An 11838-nucleotide genomic window follows, 5' to 3' on the forward strand; every position below is an offset into this window, starting at 1 on the left:
ATATATGACCATAGATGTTAACACCTTTTTGGCTTCTTATTTCGAACCTTTAAAGAGACATTTGCCCTTGTAAATTATCCTACTGATTTAATGTTTCGAACAGTCTTTTTTGAAAATATTCGGAATAAGAGGGTACTTTATTTGGGATAATTGGATATTGAACAAACGTCGGTTTAATCTGCAAACTTAAGCTCATATGCTTTTATCTGTAAGCTATGCACTTGTTTTGTGGGTAAAAGTTGCAATATTCAGCGATAGGGCACCAAACACTTTTGAATATGAAGATCAAATTCTCCCAAAGTTCCAAATGTGCCTCGGGAGTAATACGCACGCTTTGCACAACCCTTGTTTTCATTTTCCTGAAAATGTATCTAGCCTAATCATGAGGAAAGAAAAACAAAAACTAAAAACTGAAAAAAGCAGACGAACAAACAAACAAACAAATGGGTTCTGTCACACTCAAATTGTAAGGTTTGATGGAAAGTAGACTTTACAAGAGAAAAGCTTATATATGTAATTAAGATTCATTAATGTCAATTATAAACTAAATACATCGCATTTTGCGATCTGCCAAGCTCTCACTCAGACAAATGCCTACCTAACATAATATTAAACGTAAATTTCCAGAAAATTACAGTAACTCGGAGTGTGAAGGACAGAGATCGGTAACTCTTGGACGTGGTTTTGTGACATCGATCTCGGAAATCTACAAAAGATATCAACAGGGGGTCACGTCAAAAAATGGTAAGAATTTAATTTTTTTCAAGACTCTCACAAATCTTCATTTGTCGAGTGTAAAGACACGCTTAAACTATTTTTTAAATGCTTTAAATTTTGTTTTTGCAAAAGGTTCAACACTGTATGGAGTTATATATTTGCAAAAACATCGAAGATCAATTGTCATCAATCGCGCGTGATTACGTGTTGTTTTAAAACAACTGGCAATACTTTCATACAATGATGCAGTTTATATATGTGTATCACCTCATGCATGGTTACTGAACAATCCTTTTTTATGGATGATAAGACGGCTTTCAGGTATTCTCTTTGATTGCTATGCTAAGAGCTTATGCTGTAAATCCAGGTTCAACTCCTCGAACAACCTCTTATTCTTTTAAAGATCCGTCAATACCGTTATAAATAACGTTGCAGAACACATATTTGAAAATCAGCAGTCATACTTTTGCTCGTCTAGCTGAACTGCTTGAATGCTAATTTAAATATCTTGGAAGCAAAGCAGAATTAATAGAACAAATTACATCTGGGCGACGACATTTAAATAATCACGAAATACTTTTTTTATCTTTGCAAAGATATTCAAATTATCATGGACACCATTGCACATTTCGGTCACATGTCTATGCAGCTCCTGGATTTTCGAACAAGCAACGAATTGGACGACGTTCACAACCTTAAAATAACAAGGTCGAAACAGAATGGCACAGGAATGACAAACAAACTGAGACATCACGCACATGAAAAGTTCATTGGCCGGGGAAATCGAAAGAACTGGTTAATATCGCGCCATGCCAAGGCTGTGAGGGCCACTATCTCGTCCAAAACAGTAGCTGGAGACAGATACGTTGCAAAAGTGAGTAATACTTCTGTTCACCGAAGAAAAATTCGAAAACACGTCAGGATTAGATCAAAGAAAATCATATGCAAAAGGAAAAACAATGACAACTCATTTAAGCAGAAGGACACTTTCACGGATTTTTCCAAAAAAAAACCACACAAACCTGCCATATTTGGCCGAGATTTTCCAAGTAAAACCATCTCAACGAAATTTACGAAGATACGCACTTACGAGAGACTTTTCAAATGCACAGATTGCGGCAAGACATTCACGCGAAAGAGCTACCTTATTATTCATCAACGAACGCATACAAACGAACGACCGTACATATGCCATCGATGCGGTGTGACATTCACTCAAGCCAGCAATCTAAACACACATCTCATGACACATTCAAAAATACAGCCATATGCATGTAGTGTCTGCTACCGACAATTTTCTCGCAAAAGCAACCTTGATCGACATCACAAGGTCCATTCAAATGAAAGGCCATATCTGTGCCATCAATGTGGTAAAACATTCAAGCGTAAAAACAACCTTGAGGTCCATTTCCGGACCCACTCACAAGAACATTTGTTCTCTTGCAAGGACTGTGGTAGGAAATTCAAACGAAGTTCGAACTTGAACCAGCATCAGAGGATTCATGTAAGGGAACGACAACATAAGTGCAGAGACTGTGGGAAAACATTCACTCACGGTGGTAACCTTCACAGACATATGCGAATCCACTCAGATGAGAAACTGCACTCTTGTTTCGTGTGTGGGAAGAGATTTATCGAAAAATGCAACCTTAAAACTCATATAGAAATACACACCAACAAAAAGGAATATATCGATTAGAGCGATTGAGTTTTAGACTATAAGCAATGAGACACTGAGTGATCGCATCTACTTAAAGAAACCGAATCTTCTGGAAAGAGGATGATGAACTTGAATTCTTAACGCAAGTCACGGTCCCTCCACAAAAGTTTGTGGAGGGACCGTGCGCAAGTGAACCTTAACAGCCACCATATTAAGTGTTAATGTAAAGCCAATATATGACTAGTGCAAGACTAGTAATTCATGAAAATCACAAGATCCTAAAAACATCTCAAATGATCTACGCAAACAACAGCTCATATTTTTTGCAAGGTCCAATACATGATGGAAATCCTAAATATCAACTTCATGATTGCTTGACATATGGAGGTATAATTATATAAATACATATTGAAAAAACATTCGTAGTTCAACGGTGTTATGGACCTCAGTCAATGCTTGTAGGACGAATATTTGTTCTATGTGACAAAACGAATTTCTATTTACTAGCAATGTAAAACATTCTGTATTAGTATTTATTATGTCATCCTATAAAAAGATGAAGAGTTGTATAAAGTAGAAATGTACCACGCATGGCAAACTGATACTGGAGAAAATAATTTTTGTAAATATATAAAATGATATACATAATGTATAAAATAATAAACATATAATATACAAGCAATAGAATGTTTGTTCTATATATATATATATATATATATATATATATATATATATATATATATATATATATATATATATATATATATATATATATATATAATATTTCTGAACACAGAGAGCGGCCTCTCTCTAGAAAGTATAGGCAAAAGCTATAAAGTGTTCTTATGATATCTATAGTACATACATCGACAAATATAATCCGTATGACATAAGCTCCCATGTGTGAAAACGGGAGCTAACAATGCAACTATATGTAAATTTGAAAGCCCTTTTTTCCGGTTTGTTGACTCAAAGATCAGCAATGTGACATATGTAAAACCAATAAAGCACATTGGTGTATACTAAAGTTAACATATATAAGTATTTTCGTCAATATATCTCTTCAAATTTGTGCTGTTAACATAACAGGAATTTCCTACGACGTAGTGGGTTATTTGTCGCAGATACGCCACACACAGGTGAGTAAGTTTTTTCAGCTATAGCCTTAAGTGTCTCAAGAGCACGCTTGATAATTGTGGTTGATTATTTTATCTGTATTATTGAGGTGAATACATCACCATGACTTTTGCATTTTATCCTTTCACTTCTGAATCCCTATACACAGGGGTAGCTCTGCCACATTACCAGGAATTCAGGCCTTTCAACCTGAAGTAGACATGTTAGGTAACATTTCATTGCATTCGATTTGCACTGGTAAATTTTGAGTGACGTCGTCATAATCAGACGTGGCGTACATGAAGCAATGGATTTCGTTTGCGACGGCGAGCTACACTTGTACGCGCAGTCAAAATGCACATATTTATCTCGTTAGGATTTACTGGGCGGTATTTTTGGTCAATTTAGGCGAACAAAGTCATACTCTTGATATGATATGTTGATATAATATGAATATATTTTTGTAGAGATACATTAGCGATATGTGATGTCCTTTCCAGGAAAACAAACCAATACAGGGCATGTTGGTATAAAGCATTGTCGGTCTGTCGTCACGCACTAATTCCCTTGAGCAGGGACAAGCGTAAGCCACTTCAATGCTGTTCAACGTACGAGTAATGACGTATATCTGAAGCTCTTTGAAATGTATAAATAGAGCGAGTAGTTTGCCTCAGCACAGAGATTAAATTGTCCCATATGCATCACGGTGGTTTGTACGCAATGAATTTTGTGTCTCGTAAATCCATGGGGCGTTTTCAAATGTTTTAATTCACGACTGAAAGAGAAAGTCGACAATAGGCACGCGACTACCTGTAACAAATACAGGAGCTTTTGCCAGTTGTTTTCATTGTTCGTCAACATACCTTTGTGTGACAGGCTAATAGCATTCTTCATGACATCAACGATTCAGTCCCAGGGTCGGGCTCGCGATGAACATTTTGACATATTTTACATCGCCGCACTATTATCAAACAATTGTAGGTGCAGCAAATGTAGGATGGTGCATCTCCCAAGAGGTAGATAACACAGCTATACGTAGCAACGGCAATATTTCTGCGATACCACATCACTCGTTTGAATGTTTGGTATGCTAAACCCACAAATTATTTATAACCTTTGATATTCTATCAAGGAAACGCCACTGTCTCAACAGTCCCATAGTACCCTCTTAATTAAGGCCTCCAGCGATTTCAACGACAGCTCGTGTATCAACAAATTGCTACCATGCTCCCTGATTGGTGTGAGGCACAGGATAGCTTGTACAGGGTTTGTCATCAGAAAGAAAGTCTCCCAGCGCGCGCTTTACATGACGTAACCAACAAGTGAGCTTAAATTGTTTTATCGACCTCATGTCAAAAAATGATTTACAAATGTATTTGATTTCGCTATCAGAACAAGTCGCGGGTCACTATATTGGTTATATGATGCGAAAATACGAAGATAGTAGTAATAATTGCGACGATTGGCTCTGTTTGATAATTTATAGTTTGTTTGAAGTCTGTCTCTTTCTTTCTCATATATGCTCTATAAACTTCATGTCAATTTCTGCCTTCTTTGCCTGTCTATGTGTTTCCCTGTGTGTGTCTGCCCGCATGTCTGTCTGTCTCTACACCATGCACGCTTAGTTACGTGATGGGTCAGAGTGTATTAGCCATTACGCTTATATATGAACAAACATGTATGCAAGTTATGTGTACATGTACGTCACCACGTGCAATTAAAGGTCCGATAACTAATTCAGGTATTCGTTAATATTTTCTTCAAATTAATTTTGGTTTTAACATTTAAGAACACACTTTCTGATTTCCAAGTTTAGTAATGGATTCACAGTACTTGACTCAGATTAATAAATGCATGTCCTTATTAAATCAATCATATCAATACATGCAAATATCAGGTCGATTGCCAAAATTTTGGTCAGTTCTGGTATGCGATTCATTAAATTTGGTTCGAAGATTCGATTAGAAGTGTTCGATTCATATTCAGATAAACAGTATCGAAATTGGCGATATGTGGCTTGCTATGTGTGGTTTTCATAGATATTTTAGTATTCAGTGTTTGTCCCGCGTGTTGAAACCCAAGAAAATATATTTGTATGTTTCTATTTTAATACGTTCCTTCAGAATTAGCCAAATCCCAGGAACAAATATTGACCTACGATGCAGAGTCTCAGAGGTAAGCTATGAACATTCGTACTCTAGAGTTGAATGAGAGACGCCATTGTTTTCATTATTTACAGATATAAAATTGTTTATTTGTTTGATATCATGGTTATACAGGCATGTGGTACCCGTATAACATTCTGAAATCTAAAATTAACAAATACATGCACAAATATACTTTAGATCATTAGTCGAAATTCGGCGCATGGAGACGAGAGTCGAAGATCACCCCAGGGAAACAACTTTTCACTTATATTCACAGAAATGGCCACCGATGCACTTCGAATTGACGGAATCGAAGTTTCTGTTGAACTTTTCGATGCCGAAGATAGTATAAGCGGAAAACCAATATTTCTTCCCCGTCGAGGCAGAGTAGGTACGTCACCTTGAGTCAACTCGTCAAACTTGCATTTGAGTTTATCAAGTTGGCTGTGGAAAATAATGTCAAGACGTTTGTTTTTGTGTCTATTCACTCCGATCTGCTATAACTATGACTGTCAGTGCCCGCTTATGCTATAAAGGTGTCTTTTCACTTCAATGAACCTTTTGAATTAGGTCGAAATTAACATTTGTTATCGCCCGACAGTGGCATGAAATATAGAACTCGTTGAAGGCGATTGGAATTGATTTAACAGAAAGCTTTGTATGAAACGATTGCATATGTAAATTTGTTCTAAATCTACAATGTGGTCAGAATTACAAAAGACTAAATAAGTTTTAACTTGAGCATCACCTTGTTTTCTCTCAATATTATATATATATATTATATATATATATATATATATATATATATATATATATATATATATATATATATAATTGTGCGCGTGGGGGGGGCACTACCACCACTTGCAAATATTCTTGTAAGTGTTATGATTTCATCACTAAATTTAGTTGAAGTCACATGTCTATGTACTCTCACCCGAATTTTCAGATTTTCAGATGTTATCGCCGAATTATGACTTGTCCAGTGACGTAGGATTTGGATTTGGCTTGCTTGTGCCCTGGCCGCGCAATTGCTTTTCTTTTAACCCCATAATGCGTTGCAAATGTCAACGCTGTGGGTTGTCTAAGATGGGATCTTACGATAAAATAAAGTGTAAATAGTTTATTGTGTTTCTGAGGCATACATACGCCCGGGCTCGACCATTTGTTGTCAGATTCCCTCTAAACAGGTCGAACTTCATTAAAAATTGGTTTCGGCCAAATATCAACATGTCGAGATGAAAGCTGGAGCTTACAAAAACAGGTCTTATATAATATAAATATAAATGTATTAGGCATTGAAAATCTTCACTTTAATTTAACGTCGTACTGAGAGTTTTGTCTGATTAATCTGACACAAATTGTACCATCAATTTGCAGAGAATGACAGTCATTCCGAAGGTGAAGAAAAGAGAATGGTTACTCTAGGACGTGGCTTTGTTCAATCAATCTCGAAAATCTACCATAGGTACCATGAAGGTACTACCACAAAAAACGGTGAGAATTGGCTTCCCTTCAGACTAGTGAAAAACAAACTTATTGACAACTCAAGAAAACGAAACATAGGGGTTCCAAGTCCGTAAGTTTGAGATGTTTTCGACAAACGGTTGTGGGACCAGAGAATATTTCAAGCATCAATATTCATGGCTAATGCCTTGACTTATATTTTAATGTATTTTTATTACTAATCACGAAAATCCATTGCTGTGAAATTTCAATCCTACCTAAGTGTCCTAACATTTGCTTTAAAAAGTGTAAAGTACGTGGGGAACCTACACACATTTAAGAAAACGGTGTTTTTAATTGGGCGTGTCAATTATGATGTTCAATACGAACAAGAAATGTAGAAGTGTTTGATACAAAAGCCGATCAAACTTCGCGATCCAACTAAACCGTTTTAAAAGATAATCCATATTTGCTAAAAGTAAAGAAAATCTCTGTGGCATGAAACCGAAGCAGTGAAATAGGAATTTGCAGCAAAATCCATCTTTCAGTCACGTAAACTGTTTTCTTTTCTCAAGCAGATGTTCGAATTATAATGGATACTGTTGCATGTTTCGGTCACATGTCAATACTGCTCTTGGATTTCCCAGAAAAGAACGAAAATGATTGTGGTCATTATGATAAAATGGCAAAAACTGTGACGTCTACAAAACTGATACACCCTTTCAGAGAAAGTGACGGTAAGCGGAAACGTCGAAAGAAAGAGGGAGCATTCTACCATGGGAAGGATCTGAGGGTATCCACTCGGTTAAAAAACAGCAGTGGAAAATACAAAGCAATGGGAAACAAGTAATACCCATGAACCCTACAGAGGGATACTGCGTCACGGCAGGATGAGATCCAAGGAAACGACGATCCAAGGAAAGGAGAAGACCGATTCACTCAAGCAGAATAACGCTCGAAAAGCATATTCATGGATTAAATCGAAAAAAACGCTACGCAAACGTGGGCGCGATTTTCCACATAAGGTCACCCTAACAAAAAAATTGAAGAAGACGTGTAGACATTACAAATGCAATGAGTGCAGCAAGACATTCAAGCGACAGTACCATCTCAATATTCATCAACGAATACATACAAGGAAACGACCATACTCGTGCAATCAGTGCGGCATGACTTTCACACAAGCCAGCAATCAAACTACCCATCTCATGACGCATTCGAAAACCCAGCCATATGACTGCAATATCTGTCGCAGAAAATTTTCTCGTAAAGACAACATGCAGCGCCATCGTCGTATCCACTCAAAGGAAAAACCATACACATGTAAAGACTGTGGTAAACATTTCTCTGATCCAGGCAACTTGAACAAACACCACAAAATTCATTCTAACCATAGGCCTTACCTGTGCCACCAATGTGGTAAAGCCTTCAAGCGTCAACACAACCTGGACGTCCATCTCCGGATCCACTCTCAAGAATATTTGTACGCTTGCAAGGATTGTGGTAAGAAATTCAAACAGAGTTCGAACCTGAAGCAGCATCAGAGGATCCATGCAAATGAACGACCAAACAAGTGCAGAGTCCGTGGGAAAACATTCACTCCCCGTCGAAGCCTTCGCAAACACTAACGAATACTTCCAAATGCGAAACACCGATGCTTTTTGTGTGTGTGCTTAGGAAAAGATTCAACGAAAAAATGCAATCTGCAAACTCATATGAAGGTCGAAATAATATACTGATGTGAGACATGAAGCTTAGCCTATAAGCACGGAGGAAACTTGAGATAGCTCAATATCTCAACTCACTCACAGAAACAGACCCATCGTGCAAGGAGGGTATGAACTAAATCGTCTACGTAAGCGAACTCTAACGGCCACATAAGCCGTATTAATGTTTTAGACGACATGAGAATTTGCAATTAATCATCAGGTCACACGATCCTAATAACTTCTCAAATGATACACGCATGCGACCGACCGAATTTCTACAAGGTCTAGCCCGTGATAGAAGTTCCAAATATGGAGACCATGTTTGCTCGGTATGTTGATTAAAATACTTTACCATGCCGCCGTACCTATTTTTTGGAAAATACTTTCGAAATATATTTATGATGCAACACCTATATACATTTAGAAATACACAAACATACGCGCGCGCACACATACACTCTCACTCACACCTGCACATGTCATAACCTGGCAGAAAACGATAATGGTATTATATTATGCCTTCTGTGTGAGCAGAGGAAATAAAATGGTGCCTAGATTAAAATGACAGAGCTGTATTGTGTTTGATGTGACAGGTGTAAAAACGATTAGCAAAACAGCAGGCCTATTCTCTTCTGAATATAATAGGGAGCAGTATCATATACCTCGAGCCACGTACCTGTGTTACGCTATGTAAAATACGCCCTCACTTTTGTGTCAAAAATTGCCGTATTGCGCCCGGGAACACTTTGTCCAAATATGGGCAAGAGCGTGCATTTCAGAACTAGCTTCATTCTGGTTACTACGCTCGTTGCTATCATCAAACGTTCCACCCGTAAACAAAGTCAGCGCGATCGGAACGTCTCTTCCGTTCTGATCGTACGGGCGACAGTGACGTTAGTGAAACCGGGTGAGATTTCTCAGGATGTCATATTAAAATCCAGTGTTGACTAAGCACATTATCGATTATGTCTGCGTTTTTGAAAGATTTGAAAGTGAACTGAACATAAATTTGATCGAGTGCGATCATGCGACAGATAAGCTAAGCATAGCCGTCACCCGTCGCCCAGCTTCATGTGCATGGCCATTTCAATGCGAAATCCTCATAAAATTATTATAAAGGCACAAATTTCTTTCAATCGAGCTATTTACTGATGATCGCATCTCCCTGCCTGTGCAATAAAATTTACGATGAGTTACACCACGCCATTCTTCTTACACTTCGATTTACGCCTCATTCTTTGTATAACTTCTAAAGGTAAACAAACGACGTCATTGTTTATCAATACGCGACTTGAAACGGCCATTGCCTATCTCAAACATTTCCAAAAATGACGATGAATGTTGACATTGCATGAATTTCTATCTTCAAATCTTGCACGATATCTTAAACTACATATTTATCATTTCATAAGGTATATGATAAAAAACCGGCTGATATGGTTTTTGCAAACCTCGGTCGTACGGCGTACTAGCCCTCGCACGCTCGGACGCTTCCGTCGTACAACCTCGGTCTGCAAAAACTGTATCAGGGCCGTAAGATTAATATGGGTCAAGTATTATGTCGTCATGATATATAAGGGTCATTTGTCACAGGTAAACCACACTGAAACAATTACGTTCTCTCCTTTACAAGGACGGACATGAATCTTCACCACCCTCTACGGTGCCTTACTTACTAGCTCCTTTTATTAACTATAGGTTTTGACAGTGGTCGTCATGTAAAGAAATTACTCATGTATCAATAGGCGAACACCACTTTGCCGTCAAAAGTAAGCTTACGTGTTATGACGTGTAACTGAACCCCTCTCACATACGCCTGCGTACAACGACGCGTTGGCCTGGTTGTTAGGACTGTACATAGGCATCGATATCAATCGCGTCACTTGCATACATCTTATTTTAAATCATTTCATGGTACTGAATCTGTCATATCTTCGTTTTGCAGATCGCACTGGTATCATACCCCACTGCAGTACGATAAAAATGGCCGCACAGTCGCCGCCATTGCAACCACATAATGCCTGTGAGTGCGCCTTGAACATCAAGGCCGAACCTTTAATATGTTTTACTTTGATAAAGATTTGCAAGAGATAAAATGTAACATTTACTAAAATAACTTCAAAAACTCCAAAATCAAAGTCCCCAATATTTTCGTTCAGGATGAAAAAGATAAACTCATTTGCCAGCGGCCGTCATATCTTGTGTCAAGGGTCACCGTCTTGGCGCTAAGTACGCTGGGTAGCCGAGCTCAGTAGCAACCTGTCGTCCGAGTAGCCATCAAGGTCATCAATGTCTGTGAAGGAGAAGAGTAATTCACATAAAATCGTTATTAATTATGGCAGTGAACAGCCACTTTCAATTGAAATTACATTCAAAATCTTACTCTGCGCGAGTGTCATGGCCTCAGCCTTCTGTGATATTTTTCTAACCTAAAACATACCCGATCGGTTGTTAATCCTGTTAAATATTTGAATATGATTGTCACAGTTGAAAGAATAAAAATCGACAGGACGTCAAAAAATACCTTTAGAGTACACCAGGTTTCTATACGTGGTTTCATGTTCTTCAAAAGACGTTTGCAGACAAATTAAACAACTTTCTTGGTATAAGAACACATGGAAGTCTTATGGTCAGACACAGAGGAACATAGACAGAGTGGCAACACTTGCATGCCTTTTGTTCCTCGGTAGACTATTGGCTTTTCATATTAAAATGAGCTTCAAAGGTGTTCAACTTTTTGGAGGCTTCGTTTGTGGTTGATAATTACACGAGATTATGCGAAAAATACGACGAGATGGCATCTTACTGCCTGTCGCGTAGCAACCATAGTTACTTTGTGAGCTCTCAGGCCAGAAACACTGCTTCACGCCAATCAAAACATAACACGGGAGCAGTTTCATAAACATGTCCTTCCTTGACGCACGTGTAAAAGAGGGTATGACTGACCGTAAACCATTGAGTAAATCCAGACAGTATCGATAAAAGACTTTCAAATTTGGTTCAAACACACTCATTATATATTCATAAAAATATGAGAGGATAT

Source organism: Ptychodera flava, chromosome 3 (genome assembly GCF_041260155.1).
Source record: "Ptychodera flava strain L36383 chromosome 3, AS_Pfla_20210202, whole genome shotgun sequence".
NCBI lineage: Eukaryota > Metazoa > Hemichordata > Enteropneusta > Ptychoderidae > Ptychodera > Ptychodera flava.